A 23,194-nucleotide genomic window follows, 5' to 3' on the forward strand; every position below is an offset into this window, starting at 1 on the left:
ATCTGTCGGCTCAGTGTTCACCACATCCCTGAACCTCCTGTCACCACTCGCACTGAACACTGTGAGCGGTGACAGGGGAAAAGACTTAAAAAAAACTGTCGCCTATCTCCTCTCATAGCTGTGACCTGGACAGCCCAGGGGGTGTGTCCTGGTCACAGCTGGAGGCAGCCACAGCATAGGAGATATGTTCAAACACTGACCACAATCACTTCTGTACAGGGGCTGCCGTACTTGAGGTGTGTAAGTGTCGTGCTCAGACATTTATACACCAGCAAATGAAAATGGCATCCCCCAGCGGCTGCAGAAAAAAATTATAAATAAAAAAATATTAAACCAGTGTATTTGATTTTGTATTAAAAAGAATTGATTATATAATCAATAATTGTTAATACAAGAATAGAAATCATGGCACCTTCCCTTAAATATGTTATAGCCCCTTAAAAGCACTGCTGTTCAAATAACGAGAAAAAAATGCTTAACTTATACTTGTGTGAGCACAGAAAGGTGCAAAGGCTGATAGACTTTCTAATGATCCTGTATTTGTCTTTGCACAGAGTAGTAGGAGACTCGCCATTCAAGTCTATGGGTGCACAAAAAAATCGGATGCCATGTGGAGCCACAATATAACATCCACATTGTACGGATACATTGCAATTCTAGAACATCAGAAACCGTAAATGATCTTGTAAATTATTAATAGTTGTTACTGTAAAAAACAGGCAAGTGAGAAAAAAATTGTCCAAGTTTTCTGGATGAGACTAATGATTTTTTATACACTCGAATTGGGTCATTCTTAAGAGCTCAAGCATAGTACTAGAAAAGGATACCCCAGTTGCAAGTCATTTTGTGGAATATTTAGGAGGGAAGAAATTTCAAGGTCAACTATGAGTAGTATTATTGAAAAGTGGAATCACAGCAACTCAACCCTAAAATGTATCCATTCTGAGAGCTGAGGTTCATAGTGCATAAACTGTATCCAGCGCTATGCTGACTCAATACCAGCAGAGTTCTAAGCCTCATCACATTAGCCAAAAAAAATCTGTGTGCTGGGATTTTCATGGCATGGGGTTTCCATAGCCAAGCAGATGAATGCAAGTCTTAGATCACCAAGCACAATGCCAAGTGTCGGATGGAGTGGTATAAAGAATGCAACCACTGGACACTTGAGCAATGGAGATATCTTCTGTGGAGTGATGAATTTCGCTTCTCTGTATGGTAGTCTGATGGATGAGTCTGGGTTTGGCAAATGTCAGGAGAACATTCCCTGCCTGACTCCATAGTGCCAAATGTAAAATTTGGTGGAGGAGGGATAATGCTATGGGATTACTTTTCAGGAGTTGACCAAAGTTCCATTGACAATGAACCTTACTGCTTCAGTATAACAAGACAGTTTGGGCAAGTGTATGCTTCCAACTTTGTCGAAGCAGTTTGTGGAAAGCCCTTTCGTGTTTCAGCATTACTGTGCCACATTTTCCCCCCAAAAAAGCCCTGACCAAAAACTCATTCAACACCCTTGGTGTGAGCTAGAAAAGAGAGTGCTAGACAGGTCTTCTCATCTAAAATCAGTGTCTGACCTCACAAATGCTCTCCTGGATGAATGGATAAAAATTCCCACAGGCAAACTCCAAAATCTTGTAGAAATCTGCGAGCTTTAGGCTACCATCACACGATGAGTATTTGGTGAGTTTTTGTTCTTGCTGATTTTCTGCTGCTAAATTAGGTTGCTTGCATTTTTTTCATTGCGTTTTTATGGTTGTTTTGACGCTGCGTTTTTTGTCTCATTTTGGTATGTCACATTTTAAATGAAGTTGTTTTTTTTTATATTTTTTCTGGTATTTGGCTTTGTCAAAACTTTATTGATACAGTCATGTGCGGATTATTTGCGTTTTTAGTAAGTACGGCAGCAGAATTGCGCTAAAAACGCATATGTTATTTTTTACCTGCATATTTTCTGTATATAATTTCATTCTTTGGGGAAAATCCATTCATAAAATTCAAAAGAAATGACATATTGCATATTTTTAAAAATGCACCGCAGGTCAGTTTACACAACGTAAGAAAAAACGCAGTGAGCATTAGATTTCTATACATCCCATCTACTTTATTGGAACTGTAAGACTCAACATAACTGAGAGTCATTCAGATATTGGGAGAATAACTTGGGTGGTACACTCAAACTGCAAGGTCAGAAAAGGCGGAAATCTTACAAATGTCAGGCAAAAAGTCTTCAGCTATTGTTAACAAGTAGCTAGATTCATTTCCTAATAGTCATTCTTGTCATTTTAAGTACAAAGTCGCTCACCAAAACATGTCTGCCAACTTGCTGTCGCATGACAACTTTAGAGTCCTCATTTTGCTCTAAATAAAACAGCGGAGCTGCAGACAAGTCGCATTTCGCTTGCGACTTGCATTGATGTCCATGGCAAGTGTGTCGTATGCCATCTGACCAGCGTCAGAAAGCCAAACACATTTGAATAAACCTATGCGATTCTGTGTTGTAATATGGCTCAGGTCGCAACGTGGCACCATAGAAAAGAATTACATCCAATGTTGCAATGTGTCACTGCAATTTCGGTGTTGCATGTGTATCCTAAGCCAAAGTGACTACTTCTACCACTAGGCCCAATAGCTGTTTCATATTATTCTAGGCCTTTATTTAGTAAGTCCCGTACATTGCAAGAAACTGTAGTCCTTGAATTAATAACAGGCTTTAATACAAAAGCAGTGTCTTTAATTATGATTACAGCTGATTGCACTATGCCATGTAATAAAATGGCAAAAGTGTGATATATTTGGCCAAGAATAATTGCTCAGACCACTAAACTATGACCTTTTAAACATATACCTGCTAATAGTGCACTTTAGTGCTGGGAGGGACTAGCCCTTTATACATGTCACTTCCATTAGTACACTTTGATCCTTAGAGGGAGTGCTGGTATTTTGTGAGATAAGACCACAGCCTACAGCGGTGAGGGCTACAGGATGACATTCACCTCCACTCACACTCTGTTATCAACAGGTGCTATGTTACAGGTGCTTTACTAAAAGTGATAATTACATGTCAGCCTCTTTCTGCTTGGTAGATTTGAAAGATTCTTTAAGAAGTGAGACAGGAGATTTTCCTGCCAGTCCTGATTTTCCAGGATACAGGATTTCACTGATCAGATGTAAAAACTTTAGCAGTACCTTTAGTCTTGGTGGAAAAATGAAAATGATTTACAGTACTTTTTGCCTTGCATTAAGTAGACAAGTATCATGGATTTGAAGGTAAGTTTGCATTTTTGGTCTAACTGCTGGAAGAAAAGGGCCTGAAACGGACAGCACTCGGACCAATGTTAATGCACATCGGATAATTTTAACACGGACCTCAAATCCATGTGAAAAAAATCACAGCATAATCTAGCCCAGTCTGATTTACAAATGAGAAAAATGCATATAAAAAGCAGGCAATCCCTGGTAGCAGCTTTACTAGTCCTCCAGTGATACATTTCTGATAGTACAGTGATTTTATAAAAGCTACAGTAAGAGGTCCAGTAAGTGACACATCACTGGAATAAAGGTCTCTGCCCCTACATTATGCTGCTCTCAGATTAGAAAGCAAATACCTGGTGCGATACTCCTTTTAGGTGTATTTACATTTGTCGATGTCCGCATTAAGCGACTGGCGATCAGCAATTTGTTTGCCTGTTGGCACTTGTTTAATAGCCTTAAGCTATGTGCACACAGTGCTTTTTTTGTGCATTTTTTATGCTGTTTTTTTTCTGCTCAAAAATGGGCCAAAAACGCATTGAAAACCTTATCCCATGGTTTCCTATGACATTTTGCAAGTTCTGTGCACATGATCAGGATTTTTCCTGACTGAACTTCATGTGCAGAAAAAGAAGCAACATGTCCATTCTTTGTGCGTTTTTGCTTACGTTTATCCAATACAATGCATTGGAAAAAACATAGGCAAAAACGCATCAAAAAACGCTTGAAAACGCATCAAAAAGGCTGCAGATTTTCTGGAGCGTTTTTGCTGCCAAGAGGTGCAGAAACGCTGCAGAAATTTTCCTGATTGTGCGCACATAGCCTTAGAAAGGCAGACCGCACTTCAGATGAGCACAGAATGATCAGTAATTGATTGTTCTGTGCTCATAGGATGGCATTGTTCTTGGCAGCACATTTTCTGTTTACACAGTACGATGCAATGATCTTTTGGGTGAAGCAAAAAAGATCTCTTCAACCAACAAATAAGAGTTTTTCTTGTTCATCGGGTGATTGGTAGCCTGTTTACATTGCTTGATAATCAGGAAACAAGAGTTTATAGTAATCCTTGTTCCCAATAATCATGCAGTATAAATGCACCTTTGGATAATCATTTGTTTTTTTCAACAGGACAATGGCCCAAAACAAGTCTTCAGGCTGTATAGGAATTACTTGATAACAAAAGAAGACTGATGGGGTACTGTGTCAGATGATATGTTGTCTGACAAAATCATGCACTGGTGAGTCAAGGTAAGTCAACTGTTGCCAACGTAAAGAATGGCTATTGTTTTAAATATAAAACTAAAGTTGGTGTGAATAGATTCCCAAGACTTAGTCCATTGGTCCATTGCATCCACAGATTAATTACCGTATTTTTCAGACCATAAGATGCACTATTCCCCCTCAGAATTTGGGAGGAAAATGGGGGGGTGCGTCTTATGGTCCGAATGTAACTTACCGGGGAGTTGCGGTGGTGGAGGAGCTGGATTGCTGGAAGCAGGGCCCGTCTCTCAGGAACCCTGCGGCGGTAGAAGGGGTGCGATGCTGCAGGCCTGGTATTGACTGTCAGGCAGAGCTTTCCCGGTGGCCATTTTCCTGAAGTCGTGGGCCATATGCGCAGACTGGGGTCTCTGCCCAACTAAGATCTCAGCCGAGCATGAGCGGCCATCTTCCTGATGCCGTGGGCCTCAGGGAAATGGCCGACAAGATCTCAGTCTGTGCATTCACTGGTTTGAGTGGACATTTTCCTGTAGACCACGGCTTCAGGAAGATGGCCACCGGAAAAGCAATGTACTCCGCTCTGCCTCAGCACCGACACTGGGCCCTGCAGCATCTTGCTGCTTCTGCCGCCTTTTCCGGGTTCCTGAGGGAGGGACCCTGCTTCCTGCAATCCCGCTCCAACCCTCCGCTGCTGGGTCACCCCCTTCTCCCACCCAGGGCCCACAGCATTGCTCAACTTCTGCCATCGCCGGCTTCCTGAGGGACCATGCCTCCTGTGACTATCGCTCCACCGCCCACCAGAGAAGATACCTATTCGGACTATAAGATGGACTCCCATTCATATTTTCCACCCCAAAATTGGGGTGCGTCTTATAGTCTGAAAAATACGGTACTGATGTCGCTGCTGCACTGTTTTTTGCGAATTGATTAACACTATCTCTATATAAAATATTATATATTTTTAGATCATATTATTTTTTTTGGTCACTGTATAATTTCATTAGTATTACTTCCTAGATTCATTATGTTGAAAAAAAAGAAAATAGAATCTATAAGTATGTCTAAAATTTTAACAGGTACTCTACCTAAAAAGTATAATTATGACAATTGAACCAGAGAGGCTATAAATCATTATGTTTAATGTATGTGGGAAGATAGAATATTCAAATTATAATAGCATTACACAAGATGATTACAGCCGGTTCAGTTTCAATTATTACAATTGTATGACTGAATATTAAACACCTGAATCCTACTTGTCTTTTTGCGCTCCCTTGCCCTATGTAAAGTTGATGCCTCTGGCAGGTCAACACTGTAATATTAAGTGTTCTGATGTTTCATATAGGTCAACAAAGAAATTTGCTGAGCGTGTGACCAAGAGAATATGAATTCTTAATGCCAGCTGCTCATTAAACTCTACTTTGTCATTATGGCCTTAATTATGACCAATCATATGATAACTATGCATATTAATTAAGGTTCATTTGTTGACATAGTCCTTTCTTCGTATAACTGGTCGTTTAGTTCTATGATCTTTAATGGAGAATGTAAATTATAATTGCCTAGAAAGTAAGTGCACTTTCCTTCTATTGTGATATTGATATTTGATTTTAATATTTACAATGGAAAATGGAGGGCAAAAAATGAAAAAGCCTTGGATTATATGCTGTGTCAGCTGCATATGGATAAAACCATGTTCACTTGAAGTGGATAATAGTCGCACTATTTTGAAGCTAATAATCATTTTCAAAACAGAAAAAGAGTCCCCCACGTGGAAGTCTGAGGCTCCGAACCAGCAGTGCTGAAGGGTAACCAATCAAAAAAAGGAGGATATTCCAGCGTCAGGATCTTCTTAAAATCATCAAGTTTACTAAGTATGTAAATATTTTAAGTTTACTAAATTTAATAAATATAAAAATATCTCAAAAAGTCACGACACCATAGAGAAGAGTTTTCGTAGCAAACTCGTTTCAGTACAAGGAGTCTTTAATCATTGCATATATAATAGACAGATTGGTCGGCATTATATGTCATATCCTGTCTAAAGCACATGACCCAAAAGATCCAATCAGAAAAAAACATATAGACATATAAAAAATTGTGGAAGTATTAAAAATAAATTAGACAAGAAAATGATAAAGGATATACATGAGTATTACACGGAAAAAAAACATTCATAATGATAAATATTAATCCATTGTGGCATTCTTGTTTGTAAATGATATATCCAGCATGATTAACCTATTCAGTAACTTCCTAAGGTGATGTCCCCCTCTATGCGGTCTATTGACTCGCTCAATACCTGTTAAGACACAAGATGGAGTATCACCTCCATGTTCTATAGAAAAATGTTTGGTGGCGGCTAAACATTTACTGGTGAGTTTATTTGCCACATCTGATAAATGTTGTCTAGTGTGTGTTTTCAGAGGGCCTTTAGTGCAGCCTACATATTGTATGTTACAAATATTACAAGTAATGAGACTACATATGTAGAATTACAATTAATAAAATTATGGATGTTATATGATTCTTTGGTAGCCAAAGATGTAAAATTGGGAGTATTTACCGAATGTTTACAACATGTGCAAATTGTATGACCACATTTAAAAAAACCTTTTGTACGTAACCATGTTTTTTTAGGGCATGAATTATTATTGAAATACAAGCTGGAAGATAAACTATTACCCAGTGTGGGCGCTTTTTGGGGCACAAATCTAACTGGGTTAGTGAGAATTTTTTTCAAGATTTTTATCTTGATGAAGCATAGGAATGTATTTTGCAACAATCTTTTTAATGGTAAATTTTGGACTGTAATTTGATACAAAAGTGATATTGTCTAGAGAATGAGATTGAATTTAGCTTTTTTCAATTAATGTATCCTTTCTCTCAATGTGATGTATGATATTATTTGCTCTCTTAGGCATCAAATTTGGATATTTTCTATCATGTAATCTTTGGTTAACTAGTGCGCTTCCTGTTGGAATCTATTATTAGAAGTTGTATTTCTTTTAGTGATTATTAATTCACCAATTGGTATGTTTTTTATGGTTTGTTTTGGATGGCATGAAGTAGCTAATAACGTAGAATTAGTTGCTCTATCCTTTCTATGAGGAACAACTGTAACTCCCATGGGGGAATTAATTAAAGTAATGTCTAGGAAGTCAATTCGTGTTGTAAGATGTCCTTGAGGGGAGATATGTATCGCTGAGGTTGGTAGCTTCAGTGATGTAAAACCGGGAAAGCATGCTCCAGCACACATAGTGCTGAGAGGGTTGATAGGGCGTATCAGGGCCGGTCTTTACGAGCAGTCATAAGAGACAGGTGGGATTGGCTGCTCACATATCCCCACCTCAGAGTGTGTGAATAAAATGGAGACAGAGTGTCTCATTTACTGTCTGTGGCTGGAGGTGTGGAGACCTCCAGCTTGTCTGTGCTACAGGACACTGACTGTGAGCGGGCGAACCCGCAGTGTTGTAAGGACTAGTTATTTTCCTGTTTTATTACTTTGTGCCGAACAAGGCTGTCTTTTGCTTACCTTGCAAGTGCGGTTTATGAGGCCTGAATAAACCTGCCTTGGACATTTTTAAGAAACTGACTCCTGTGTCTACCTCAAAAGCAGCTGAGTGAGTACCAAACCCTACAGTGTTTTCTGAATTTTGAAAGTAAATTGAAGATTCATATTGTTATTGTTGAGATACTGAACAAAGCCTACTGCCAAATCTTTGGTCCCATCCCATATCAGGAAGAGGTCATCTATATAGCGACCATACCAACTGATATGGGAAAAGGAAAGACTGGCATCAGAGTATATAAATTATTCTTCCCATCTGGACAAATTAATGTTTGCCATTGAAGGAGAGAATCCTGCCCCCAAAGAATCTCCTTGCTTCTGTAAATATAAAGTCCCATTGAAAAAAAAAATATTATGATGTAAAAGAAAATGTACAGCCATCAAAATAAATTCCTTCATTTCTGCAGTGTAGTCACTATAATTGTGTAAATGATGGGATAACATCAAGATTGCCAATTCATGTGGAATACATGGATACAATCCTATAACGTCACAGGACAACCATATGCAAGATTCAAACAATTTTGTACCATCTAAGGAAGAAATTACATCTTTTGCATAACGAAGATAACTGGGTAAATTTTTCCTATGGTTGTAGATATAAATCCACCCAGTAGCTGAGCTTTTCTCCTAAACCACCTATTCCTGCCACAATGGGGCGCAAAGAGGGAGGAAACTGATTTTTGTGAATTTTTGGAAGAGAATGATATACAGTTAGGTCCATATATATTTGGACAGAGACAACATTTTTCTAATTTTGGTTCTAGACATTACCACAATGAATTTTAACCCCTTAACAACATCTGACGTACTAATACGCGTCTGTGCCCTGGGACTTAAGAGCCAGACCCGTATTAGTACGTCATCGCGATCGCGCGCGCACACAGGCTCTGCGGGCGCGATCGCTGCCGGGTGTCAGCTGATTGTCACAGCTGACACCCGGTACTATGTGCAGGGAGCGGTCCTGCATCGCTCCCAGCACATTAACCCCTGCGATGCTGCGATCGAAGTCGATCGCAGCATTGCGGGGACAAGGGGAGGTGATCGCCGATACTCACCTCCTCTTCCGGCTTCCAGCGCAGTCTGCAAAGGCTTCCCGGGTGTTGCCATGACGACCCGATGTCGTCATGACAACATCCGGGTCACCAGACAGCAGGAAGATTGTTTGGACATGCGCAGTGCATCTCCAAACAATCTTCACACTGTGCACCGCTGATAGCCTGCATGGCATAGGGATGGTGCTGCATTCCTGTGCCATGCAGGCGATCAGAGAAAAAAAAGTGAAAGTCCCAGAGTGGGACAAAGTAATAAAGTGTATAAACTGTCTGAAAGTGGAAAAATAAAAAAAATAAAAAATTGCAAAAATATAAAAAAAAAATAAAAAAAATAATCCACCAAAAATAAAAATATAATGTACCCATCAATAAATATTATTATAAAAAAAACAAAAAAAAAACAATAAAAGTACACATATTTGGTATCGCCACGTCCGGAATAACCTGACCTATAAAACTGTCCCACTAGTTAACCCCTTCAGTGAACACGGTAAAAAAAAAAAAAAAAAAACGAAGCAAAAAACAATGCTTTATCACCATACCGCCAAACAAAAAGTGGAATAACACGCGATCAAAAAGACGCATATAAATAAAAATGGTACCGCTGAAAACATCATCTCGTCCCGCAAAAAACAAGCACCTATACAGCTCCACCAAATAAAAAAGTTATAGCTCTCAGAATAAAGCGATGCTAAAAAATATTTTTTTCTATAAAATAGCTTTTATTGTGTATAAGCGCCAAAACATAGAAAAATGATACAAATGTGGTACCGCTGTAAACGTACTGACCCGAAGAATAAAGCTACCTCATCAATTTTACCACACGCGGAACAGAATAAAAAAAAAAAAAAAACAATTCCTGAATTGTTGGTTTTTGTTTATTCTGCCTCCCAAAAATCGGAATAGAAAGCGATCAAAAAATGTCACGCGCCTGAAAATGGCACCAATAACAACGTCAAGTCATCCCGCAAACAACGAGCCGTCACATGACTGTCTGCCAAAATCTGGAAAAATTATAGCTCTCAAAATATGGCGATGCAAAAACTAGATTTTACAAAAAATGCGTCTTTTAGTGTGTGACAGCTGTCAGTCATAAAAACCCCATATGATTCTGGCATTGCTGTAATCACACCGACCTGAAGAATAAAGTCGTCTAATCACTTATACCGCACAAGGAACGGCGTCAAAAATAAACTCTAGGGTTAGGGCTGGGTTTGGGGCTAGGGTTGTGCTGGGGCTAGGGTTGTGCTGGGGCTAGGGTTGTGCTGGGGCTAGGGTTGTGCTGGGGCTAGGGTTGTGCTAGGGCTAGGGTTGTGCTGGGGCTAGTGTTGTGCTAGGGTTAGGGCTGGGGTTGGGATTTTTTTCAAAAGTAAGAAAAAAAGATGACGATATGGCGACTAGTGTTGAGCGCAAGTGCTCGCTACTTGAGTTTGCATCGGGTGCTCTGGTATGCATGGAGTATCGTGGGTATTTGAGTGACATGCCTCATATGCTTCGCGGCCAAAAAAACTTTACGGGGATTGCCTGCCATGCACGAGCGATCCCCGCATGTTTTTTTTTGGGTGTCTAATAACCGTGAAACATGCGGAGCAGGGACTCGAGCATGTCACTCGAGCACACGCTGTACATGGTGCATACCTGAGTACCCGATGCAAACTCAAGTAGCGAGCACTTGCGCTTAAGAATATTGACAACTTATTCAATATGATGACCTAATGTAAACAAATTCTGTGCCGTACCTCTGGGTTCAAAATGTTCACTATACACCTTAATAAAATCCTTGAGGGGTATAGTTTCCAAAATGGGGACACTTGTGGGGGAGCTCCACTGTTTAGGCACATCACGGGCTCTCCAAACGCGACATGGTGTCCGCTAACGAATTGAATGGAAAATTGGCTCAAATTGTAAGCGGACGCCATGTTGCATTTGGAGAGCCCCTGTGTGCCCAAACATTGGAGCTCCCCCACAAGTGACCCCATTTTGGAAACTAGACCCCCCAAGGCACCTATCTAGATGCATAGTGAGCACTTGGAACCCCCAGGTGGTTCACAAATTGATTCGTAAAAATGAAAAAGTGAAAAAAAAAAAACACTTTTTCATTTTTATGAATCAATTTGTGAAGCACCTGGGGTTCCAAGTGCTCACTATGAATCTAGATAGGTGCCTTGGGGGGTCTAGTTTCCAAAATGGGGTCACTTGTGGGGGATCTCCAATGTTTGGGCACACAGGGACTCTCCAAATGCAACATGATATCCGCTAACAAATTGTCAGCTCAAATTGTTAGCGGACACCATGTTGCTTTTGGAGAGCCCCTGTGTGCCCAAACTTTGGAGCTCCCCCACAAGTGACCCCATTTTGGAAACTAAACCCCCCAAGGCACCTATCTAGATGCATAGTGAGCACTTGGAACCCCCAGGTGCTTACAAATTGATTCATAAAAATGAAAAAGTGTTTTTTTTTCACTTTTTCATTTTTACGAATCAATTTGTGAAGCACCTGGGGGTTCAAAGTGCTCACTATGCATCTAGATAGGTGCCTTGGGGGGTCTAGTTTCCAAAATGGGGTCACTTGTGGGGGAGCTCTAAAGTTTGGGCACACAGGGGCTCTCCAAACGCAACATGGTGTCCGCTAACAATTTGAGCCGACATTTTGTTAGCGGATATCATGTTGCATTTGGAGAGTCCCTGTGTGCCCAAACATTAGAGCTCCCCCACAAGTGACCCCATTTTGGAAACTAGACCCCCCAAGGCACCTATCTAGATTCATAGTGAGCACTTGGAACCCCAGGTGCTTCACAAATTGATTCATAAAAATGAAAAAGTGTTTTTTTTTTCACTTTTTCATTTTTACGAATCAATTTGTGAAGCACCTGGGGGTTCCAAGTGCTCACTATGCATCTAGAAAGGTGCCTTGGGCGGTCTAGTTTCCAAAATGGGGTCACTTGTGGGGGAGCTCCAAAGTTTGGGCACAGAGGGGCTCTCCAAACGCATCGTGGTGTCCGCTAACAATTTGAGCCGATTTTCCATTCAATTTGTTAGCGGATACCATGTTGCATTTGGAGAGTCCCTGTGTGCCCAAACATTGGAGCTCCTCCACAAGTGACCCCATTTTGGAAACTAGACCCCCCAAGGCACCTATCTAGATGCATAGTGAGCACTTAAAACCCCCAGGTGCTTCACAAATTGATTCGTAAAAATGAAAAAGTGTTTTTTTTTTCACTTTTTCATTTTTACGAATCAATTTGTGAAGCACCTGGGGGTTCCAAGTGCTCACTATGCATCTAGAAAGGTGCCTTGGGGGGTCTAGTTTCCAAAATGGGGTCACTTGTGGGGGAGCTCCAAAGTTTGGGCACACAGGGGCTCTCCAAACACAACATGGCGTCCGCTAATTATTCAAGCAAATTTTACAATCAAAAAGTCAAATGGCGCTCCTTCCCTTCCGAGCACTGCCGTGCGCCCAAACAGTGTTTTTTCCCCAAATATTGGGTATCTGCGTGCCCAGGGGAAATTGCACAACAAATTTTGGGGTCCATTTTTTCTTGTTACCCTTGTGAAAATAAAAAAAATTGGGTCTAAAGTAACATTTTTGTGAAAAAAGTTAAATGTTCATTTTTTTCTTCCACATTCAAAAAATTCCTGTGAAGCACCTGAAGGGTTAATAAAGTTCTTGAATGTGGTTTTGAGCACCTTGAGGTGTGCAGTTTTTAGAATGGTGTCACTTTTGGGTATTTTCTGTCATAAAGACCTCTCAAAGTGACTTCAAATGTGATGTGGTCCCTAAAAAAATGGTTTTGTAAATTTTGTTGGAAAAATGAGAAATCGCTGGTCAACTTTTAACCCTTATAGCTCCCTAACAAAAAAAAATTTTGCTTCCAAAATTGTGCTGATGTAAAGTAGACATGTGGGAAATGTTATTTATTAACTCTTTTGTGTGACATATCTCTCTGATTTCAGGGCTTAAAAATTCAAATTTTGAAAATTGCAAAATTTTCAAAATTTTCGCCAAATTTCCGTTTTTTTCACAAATAAACGCAAGTGATATCGAAGAAATTTTTCCACAATCATGAAGTACAATATGTCACGAAAAAACAATCTCAGAATCAGGGGGATCCGTTGAAGCGTTCCAGAGTAATTACCTCATAAAATGACAGTGGTCAGAATTGTAAAAATTGGCCTGGTCATTAACGTGCAAACCACCCTCGGGGCTTAAGGGGTTAAACAAAACAATTCAGATGCATTTGAAGTTCAGACTTTCAGCTTTCATTTGAGGGTATCCACATTAAAATTGGATGAAGGGTTTAGGAGGTTCAGCTCCTTAACATGTGCCACCCTGCTTTTAAAGGGACTAAAAGTAATTGGACAGATTAAATAATTGTAAATAAAATGTTCATTTCTAGTACTTGGTTGAAAACCCTTTGTTGGTAATGACTGCCTGAAGTCTTGAACTCATGGACATCACCAGATGCTGTGTTTCCTCCTTTTTGATGCTCTGCCAGGCCTTCACTGCGGTGGTTTTCAGTTGCTGTTTGTTTGTGGGCCTTTCTGTCTGAAGTTTAGTCTTTAACAAGTGAAATGCATGCTCAATTGGGTTGAGATCAGGTGACTGACTTGGCCATTCAAGTATATTCCACTTCTTTGCTTTAATAAACTCCTGGGTTGCTTTGGCTTTATGTTTTGGGTCATTGTCCATCTGTAGTATGAAACGACGACCAATCAGTTTGGCTGCATTTGGCTGGATCTGAGCACACAGTATGGCTCTGAATACATCAGAATTCATTTGGCTGCTTCTGTCCTGTGTCACATCATCAATAAACACTAGTGACCCAGTGCCACTGGCAGCCATGCATGCCCAAGCCATCACACTGCCTCCGCCGTGTTTTACAGATGATGTGGTATGCTTTGGATCATTAGCTGTACCACACCTTCGCCGTACTTTTCTCTTTCCATCATTCTGGTAGAGGTTGATCTTGGTTTCATCTGTCCAAAGAATGTTCTTCCAGAACTGTGCTGGCTTTTTTAGATGTTTTTTAGCAAAGTCCATTCTAGCCTTTTTATTCTTGATGCTTATGAGTGGCTTGCACCGTGCAGTGAACCCTCTGTATTTACTTTCATGCAGTCTTCTCTTTATGGTAGATTTGGATATTGATACGCCTACCTCCTGGAGAGTTTTGTTCACTTGGTTGGCTGTTGTGAAGGGGTTTCTCTTCACCATGGAGATTATTCTGCGATCATCCACCACTGTTGTCTTCCGTGGGCGCCCAGGTCTTTTTGCATTGATGAGTTCACCAGTGCTTTCTTTCTGAGGATGTACCAATCTGTATATTTTGCCACTCCTAATATTGTAGCAATTTCTCGGATGTTTTTTTTCTGTTTTTGCAGCATAAGGATGGCTTGTTTCACCTGCATGGAGAGCTCCTTTGACCGCATGTTTACTTCACAGCAAAACCTTCCAAATTCAAGCACCACACCTCAAATCAACTCCAGGCCTTTTATCTGCTTAATTGAGAATGACATAACGAAGGGATTGCCCACACCTGTCCATGAAATAGCCTTGGAGTCAATTGTCCAATTACTTTTGGTCCCTTTAAAAACAGGGTGGCACATGTTAAGGAGCTGAAACTCCTAAACCTTCATCCAATTTTAATGTGGATACCCTCAAATGAAAGCTGAAAGTCTGAACATCAACTGCATCTGAATTGTTTTGTTTAAAATTCATTGTGGTAATGTCTAGAACTAAAATTAGAAAAATGTTGTCTCTGTCCAAATATATATGGACCTAACTGTATAGGAATAATGGGAAATTGTACCATAAGATCCACTGACAACTTGTCAGTACTGGCAACCATGCTAACACCCTCATTAAGAAGTAACTCTAATTTAGTTTTAAATTTGATGGTAGAATCAAAGCTCAGTTCCAGGTGCAGAAGACTCTAGTAACAAAATTGTATTAATTTTTTCATAAAGGCCCGCATTGAGAAGCACAGTCATGCCCCCCTTGTCCGCTTGTCTGATGAGCAGATCCTTGTAATTCTTCAGATCCATTAAAGCTTCTCTTTCATTTTTAGTGATAGAATATGTTGTGTTTTCAAAGACTTTTTTAACAAATGTAATTCCTCTTCTATCGCTTCTTGAAAAATGTTCAGAATAGGGGGACGGGACTGGATAGGATAATAAGAGAGGTTCTTTGTCTCAAAAAAATAATTTAAATTAATTTAATTCTGTAAAGTTTTATTGGCCATTGTTTCAATTTCAGAATAGAACATTGTTCTTGAAAGGTTCCTAAATTGGTAACTTGGTAACTTCCAATGGGGTTAGAGTTATTGTTTATTGGACTGCCAATAAAGTATCTAAGTACAGTGCTCAGCTATTTCCTATGGATAGAGGATAACTTACAATTTTGGGAATAACCCTTTAATTCTTTATTCCTAAGTACGTCACATATCAGGTGCACATATATGGAGCATATACTGTATCCTGTGGGTGCTGGCTGTACTTTATAATAGTTTTGACAGAGTGGGTGGTCCCCTTTGACCCTACTATAGCACTGTTGGTAGATGACAATGGGTTGTAATGCCAGCCAAAGGCCTAATAAAGGTCCAGGGTCTGCCATCCCCATGTCTATCAGATGTAGGGCTTCACAGGAGACTACTAAAATTACAATAAATTGCAATACAGAAGTATCACAGTTTTTTGTACTTGTGATCAGGTGACTGTATGTTTAGATCATTAGAGGGGACCATTAAAAATGTAAAAAACATTCACATTTAATTTAAATGAAACAATAAAAATATTTGTCCATAAGAATCAAAACTTTAAACATATAACATTATTTACCCTATAGAGTTAAAGAGGTTTTCTGAACACACACAATAATAACGCATTTTAATGCCTATTAGAAATTAAGATCCTTCATAAATTATTTGGTGTTAAAATTCTGCTCTGTTCCTTATCTACCACACGTGGTGATGTGACCTCCAGCTCCTTACTTCCATGAAAAATGCCACCTTTTATGTTCACAGTCCAGGGAAATGTAATTAGACTGACCTCAGTAGTGAGCTTCAAAACAGTGATGCATAGTTAGTGAGTGACACAATAGACATCTACAAACTAAGTAGCCAAAACTAAAAACAAATACAAATTTGGTTTATATCACAATTTTTGTTAGACCTATAAGTTTTTTACTTTTCCATCACTAGAACTGTATGAGGGCTTGTTTGTTGCAGGGAAAACTGTAATTTTATTGGTACTATTTTGAGGTACATAGAACATTGTGGCATTTTATTCTTTTCTGGAGGGCAACAGAAATTACAAAAAAATGGCCATACTGGCGTTTTTACAGCACTATCCCCTCTGGCTAAAGTCACATGCTGATAAGATTACTGGTTGTTTGTGGAGCCTGCAATGTGCTCTTCCTTCTTGCGCACATCCCCACTCACAATAAACTTGCAGAGGATCACAGGCCACGCCCCCCATGACATAACTGTTCAGAGCTCTCTGCACAACTGTTCAAACCACAGACAGGATATCAATGTGCTCTGAATGGAATGCCACAGTCTATATGTTACACGTGTGCCACCTAAGTTCAAATAGGGGCAAGACTGGTTACATGAATTCGTTGGAATCCTAGGGGAACTGTTACTCAGGGCGACAATAGGCTGCAGCTTCTCTCAGGCACACGATAGATTCAGTTACTGACCAGACACATCTGACAAGAGTCTTCATAGACGGTAGAATGGTAACATTTAATGAGGCACGGCCAGTGCAATGCACGGCCAGTGCAACAGGCCCCAGTAATAACAGTACAGTCTCCTTTGCAGCACAGCAGTACACAGTCTATTATGCAGTAGCACAGTACAGCACAGTTTTAATGCATACAGAACCACAGGCTTTTTCTTCACAAGGACTCAATAGTATACAGCATTCTTTATCCTGCATGGAGATGGAGGAGGTGAAGGGAGATGATCTCTATGACAGGCTTCCTTCCAGTCCTTATCTTCCTGGCCGATAATACTCCACCCTGTTAGCTCAGGGAATCTAACTGACCTTTGATTAGCTTCCCTCCTGACCTGAATTCTGTTCCCTTGCCTTCTGTGAGATACAGATCATAAGCCACCTTTCTCTTCAGCTCCAGCCAGACAGTAAACAACTTCCCCACAATCCCCCTGGGGCTCTACTAAAACACTCCCCTTCTCCTGTGACTGTGTTAACCCCTCTAGTTGTTGGATGCTTCGGGAGCATAACACTTCCTGTCTCATGTGCTTGTGTTACGTCTAATAGTTGCTGAATGTTTTTAAAGCAACAGCACTACTTCAGCATGTCACACTCTGCAACAGTACTATGTTTGCATGTCACATATATAAAAAAGATGATTTTACCATCAGCATAGAAGAGTTTTTCCCTGTGAAAGGAAGCATATACTTCAGGCTTGATTTTTAAATGACTTATGAAGGAGCAGTAAAGGATAATAAACGATAAGTTGGTGATTAATTTTCATATTTTCCAAGGTTATTGCTTTGTTTTCTTTTAGAGGGAATCTGTCCTCGGGATTTCATACCTGAAACTATTTATATGTATGTAGCTCTTTAAAAGACAAGTCCAGCAATACCTTCAAATGACCAGTCCGCTCCTCAATTACTGAGAAATCAGCTTTTGAACTGATACCCAAATGATGTAGATCTGAAGCCTCTGTCACTCCAGCTCTATTTCCAACTCAGCACCTCCTCCTGCCACTTGACTGATGGATCATTTGCCTGAATTAACACAGTATAGAGGTAGTCAGTAAAGCAAGAGGTGGGTGGCACTGAGAGGGGAACTGGAATCGTGAGATCTTTATGCAACATTTGTAACAGGGATTCCTAATCATGTCATACCTTCATAGTTTTAAGTTTGAAAGAAGGCACAGGTCCATCAAGTTCAACCTATAGCCTAATATGTTGATTGAGAGGAATTGCTCCATATTAGGGGAAAAATTAATTCCCACTCCACATAAAGCAAAACCTACAAGAAGCAAAAATGAAAATAAACCCTGCTGTAAATAAATAAAAAGCAAGTGCATTTAAATAAAATAGGGTTCTTAGAAACACTGTTTTTGATCAAAAATAGTATGAAAGCTATCCCACCAGCGACAAGGTGAACCCGTTCAGGATAGAACCTACTCTGTCTAATATTAAAAACCTAACCATGTGTCAAAGTTGACCTCTGTGTGAAAAAGGGCAGACCGAGGCCCCGGTCCCAAAGTGGGAACACAAGCCAAGGGAAGCTTTTAAATGTGTTATCCAGCTCTAGGCAGGGAGGCCACACCCAGGTTTGCCCAGAATGCAAAATATACAAAGAAAAAACAAAACAAAGTAATATGTATACAAATAATGCACATCATATAGGAGGAGGGGAGTATCTGAAGCAAAAATAATACATTCCAAAACCTGGATAGAGGGTGCTAAAGCAAAGGAAAGGAAGGGGCGAGGGAAGGGAAAGAAAGGAGTCAAGCAGAAGGATATCTAGAGAATTGACAGACAATCGCTGCTTCAAAAAAGTATATGAGGGGTTAATACATAGTCAGCGGAAGCATCTCAGTTTCTTTCCCTTCCCTCTTATGATGTGCATTATTTCTATACATATTACTTATTGTACTTCATTATACCCTATATGTCCTTTAGGTCCTCCTTGACATGCAATAGACCTTACGATCTACTTTATTGCTCCACTAAACTTCTAACCACCTGCACCCGTAATAGGTGATAGTAAGTAAGTTTCCACTGGAACGTTGTTCATTGTTCCCTTCCCCTCCCTCTTTACCCCTACTCCCCCTACTCGTGCTCATGTATTTACCTTTGAATATCCTTTTTGTATCATATTTTGTATACTTTCTGAATATGTTTGTGTATATTTGTTTATAACTTTGTATATATAATTTAATACACTGTATAATATGTATCTATTCTGTAATTTCACGCACTTCAGATATCCTTGACAAAGACCACTCTTGGTCGAAACGTTGGACCATATATGTTTTGACTTCTTACTGGCTCAAATAAATAACACAACAGCAAGACCTACAGTCTCATTTTCTTTTTGTGGTGCTTATGTTTCCACTTCAGCAATTCTTATTGACTCACCCCCTGGGCCTGTGTTGTGCAGGGGATACCCGGAGCCGGATCGCTGGGGGTTGTAGTCTCCATGGCGCTGACCCGGTCCGTGCCCAGGGTGGTGAATTCAGTGGCAGTCTTAGTGTAATAACAAATGTCTGACTACGCCACCCGTGGATTGCGGTCAGTGGGGACCGCCGCTGCGCTGCAGACCGCTGAGGCTGATGTTGTAAGCGCAGCCAAGTATGGGATAACTCCCCACGGGAGAAGTATTGCCTCAGGGCAGCTAGTATGGATGATGGGAGTGATGGTGTGAGCGTCCCAGTACTAATGGTGCCGGTGCGGCGATGAAACACAGAGACGTGGGGTTGCAGTTTCCAATGCTTTACTCACAGTTGTTATTCGTGTCAATCCTGCAGGTGATGACTGCCCAAGCCGTGCTGCGTCCACCAGGCAGGGGACTCGACCAACTCCCAGGCAATTCCAGAGCGTGGCACAGGGCTCCCTTCTCTTCCCTACTCTGGCCGTCCTCACCAGTGACCCACCTTTGTCCAGCTTCCTCGGGCCTTCTATTGGCGAAACCTATCTCCAGTTTCCCTGACCTTACGTGGTATGCTTTCCTGGTGGATGTAGTGAGGGGTCGCACCAAGATGTGGTCACAACCTCCGGTCTTTGGCTGAGGAATCTGTTGCCTCCACCAATTTGGGTCCCGGTACCCTGCTCTGCCAACCCTTCACCCGCAATCTCCTGGGCCTTTGGGGTTCCTTCTGCCTTCGTGTCTCTGGGCCTTTCTTGATGTTCTTGTTCCTTTCTTACTTTCCTTTCTGTTCCTTCTTCTCTCTCTCTCTCTCAGGCCCCGGCCTCCTAACAAGGCCTGCCTGGGGAGCAGAGCCCATGCAGCAGCTCTGCTCCTTGTCACTCCTCCTCAGACTGCACAGACTTCCTTTCTCCCTGAACAGACTCCTCTATCTAAGATGGTGCCCACCTTTTATACCTCCCTCTAGCCATGAGCCCATGTGACTAGCAACCAATGGGCTCCTACCTATGCCCAGAGACCCACCCCTATCTGCTCCTACACCACTGGGTTTTCCTCCCCCTCCCCACTCCAGCCAGGGACAGATGCTGTCGTGCCTGCACTTCTGTGGGAGCACCGTTGAGCTGTCCCTCGGAAATGGGGTGTGTGTGGTGCATGCAGCCTAACGAGTCCTGGTCCAGACTCCATCCTTACCCGGGAGTGGAATATCACACCTCTGGGTTGAGGTGCAATACCCCTGTAGCAGCCGAGCCCTCGGGGTGCTACATTATAATCATATTTAGTATTGACATCCTTCATACATCCCTTTAAATAAGTCTGAATATTATGGAAGAATCCATGAGCGCTGTAGGAGATGAACATGGATGGTTTTCCTGGCAATCAATATGCGAAGCGTTAATTGCCTTAACAAGGGCATTCGGCCAATCAGCTGATGGATCGCTAGGGTGATGGGATAATCAGTGATTGAGCCAGGGGAGAGGCATAACGCAGGTAAAGGGGATAGCCAAACCCATAAGCAGCTATGATGCACATGGCTGCAGTCAATTGCCATATCATACAGACAGCAATGAATCTTTGAATGAGCATTCAGGAGCAAGATAAAAGGAATAACCTACAATAGTGTTAAAGTGTAGCAGTCGTTTCAGGAGAACTTGCAGCAGGATGCCTGTCTCTGCCTCTTATTCCTAACTCTGACCCTTCCTTTCTTCGTAGAATCTTAAGAGCACCAACTCAGTAAAGGAAAATCTGGGTTCACCGAATGCAGATTTTACCTGGAAATCAAGAGTGAAAGATCAGTCCAGGAGGAGAAGGAAGCAGAACTATATCACCTTTTGCTCAAATGCATTTGTAGGGCTTTTATACACTTGTGGATAGGTGAGCTGATCATACTCCTTATTTCTTTGAACTCGGGAGTGGCAGAGATGCGCCTGCACCAGGGTTAAGGGACGGGCCGCACACAGACCGGGGAATAAGGTTCAGGCACTGGCCGCGCTGCGATCAGGGACTACGGGTTCAGGACTGTCCGCACAAAGACCAGGGACTTCGGGTTCAAGACTGGCCACGCAAGGACCAGGGACTTTGGGTTCAGGACTGGCCACACCAGGACCAGGGACTATGGGTTCAGTTCTCGCTGCATCAGGACCAGGGACTACAGGTTCAGGACACTGGTTACACCAGGACTAAGGGACCTCACAACTGACTAGAAGACCACCTCACTCACTAATGATACTTGGTTGCTTGGCACCTCCCAAATGGGGACGGTGTCTTTTAAAGAAGGAGCTGGGAGCCATCTTGCAGGTGCACACTTATACTAAATAATTCTAAATACATTAATAAATACATTTTCCTATGTGCGCACTGTAGGGCAGGGAACAGTGCGTGGAAACTGCGGTGTGCACACAGCTGAAGACAGGAAGCATACGGGGACAACGTCGCACAGCTGGGGCGGTGAGTATGCCGACGTCCCTGCATGGAGGGGGAAGGGGAACCATGCAGGGGCACCAGCAATTATCATTACAGAGATTCATGTGTTTGAGTAGCCTAGTTACTGTCCAGACCTAAACCCTATTGATTTCTTTGATAAAATATATTATAAAGTTGCTTATTTTCATGCGTACTATTGGTTTTTTAAATAAAAATTGAGGGCTATTATTCAATAAATAAGAATTGTATCAATGTTGAAAAGACAATAAAAACTAAAACTATATCACCTTTTGCTCAAGTGCTTTTGCAGGGGTTTTATTCACAATTTGCACAATGGGTTTTTGCACCTGATTTATAATGTTATGTCAATAAAGATATGTAATTTTTGGAGGGGGATAACAAATAATATTATTAGTTGGTGTAGGCTTTGGAAAATTTGGAGAGGACAGGCAGGATACATGTGGCACCTACTAAGTACGTTCTTTAAATCACCTTACTTTATACTTTTTAAACACAGATTCATGTAATTGAATGTCCCACTTACTGTCCAGACCTAAACTCCATTGAGAATCTGTGGGAAGACTTAAAAATTGCTGCTCACAGATGCATAAATGTAATCTCACTGAGCTAGAGCTAGTCTGCAAAGAAGAATGAGTAAATAATTCAGCCTCTAGATGTGCAAAGCTGGTAGAGATATACCCCAAACGACTTGCAGCAGTAATTGCAGCAAAAGGTGGTCCTTTGAAGTATTGATTCAGGGGGCTGAATACAAATGCATGTCACAATTTTCAGATGTACATTTTTAAAATAACTAGAAAATATGTATTATTTCCATTGCTCACGAATACTTGTTACTATGTGTTGGTATGTCATATAAAATCCCAATAAAATACATTTTATGCAACTTGAAAAACGTGTGGAAAAGTTCACGGGGTATGAATACTTTTTCAAGGCACTGTACATATATTCACTTTCTTAAATGCTCAAAAAAGGATTTTCTTACATCTTTATATCTGGGCATATTTGATCCACACAACTCACAAGTGAATATGTAACTCTGAGGCTGTGTACCCACTATGCGTTTTTTAAGCATTTCCGCAGCGGCAATTCCACTGCAGAAACGCTTAATGCTTGGTAGAAGGTCTGCCATGTTCCCCAATGATAATCCGCATGTGCTGTTCACATGCTGCGGAAATTTCCGCTGCAGATTATCATTGCGGAAAAATCTGCAGCACTACCAATTATTTTGCGGAAATGCGGCGTTTTCGCCGCCATTGACTTGCATTGAATAGCATAATATCTGCATCACTACATGTGCACATGCGGATATTAAGCGATTCCACAAGCGGATGGTACCCGGGTCTGGAGAAGAGGAAACTCTCCTCCAGACCCGGGTACCATAGTACCTGTAAAAAAAAAATTAAATTAAATAAAATATACTTACCTTCTGATGGCCCCCGGTCTCCTCTATGGTGCGTCCTGGCTTACCGGCAGCTCGCGATGGTCTAAAAGGATGGTCGCGTGACCCATCACATGACTAAATGACGTCATGGCAGGTC

General features: G+C 41.2%; 1 long non-coding RNA gene across 1 annotated transcript; it reads left to right on the forward strand.

Moving 5' to 3' along the window:
* Window positions 1-4,389: 4,389 nt before the first annotated feature.
* Window positions 4,390-22,169, forward strand: LOC141252828 (uncharacterized). Its single transcript, XR_012314123.1, has 3 exons — window positions 4,390-4,497; window positions 6,223-6,341; window positions 20,925-22,169. It is a non-coding gene; the product is annotated as an uncharacterized lncRNA (long non-coding RNA).
* Window positions 22,170-23,194: the final 1,025 nt, after the last annotated feature.

The sequence above is a fragment of the Phyllobates terribilis genome, unplaced genomic scaffold, assembly GCF_046119375.1.
Source record: "Phyllobates terribilis strain yellow unplaced genomic scaffold, ASM4611937v1 Scaffold_2__4_contigs__length_985480577, whole genome shotgun sequence".
In the NCBI taxonomy this organism is placed as follows: Eukaryota; Metazoa; Chordata; class Amphibia; order Anura; family Dendrobatidae; genus Phyllobates; species Phyllobates terribilis.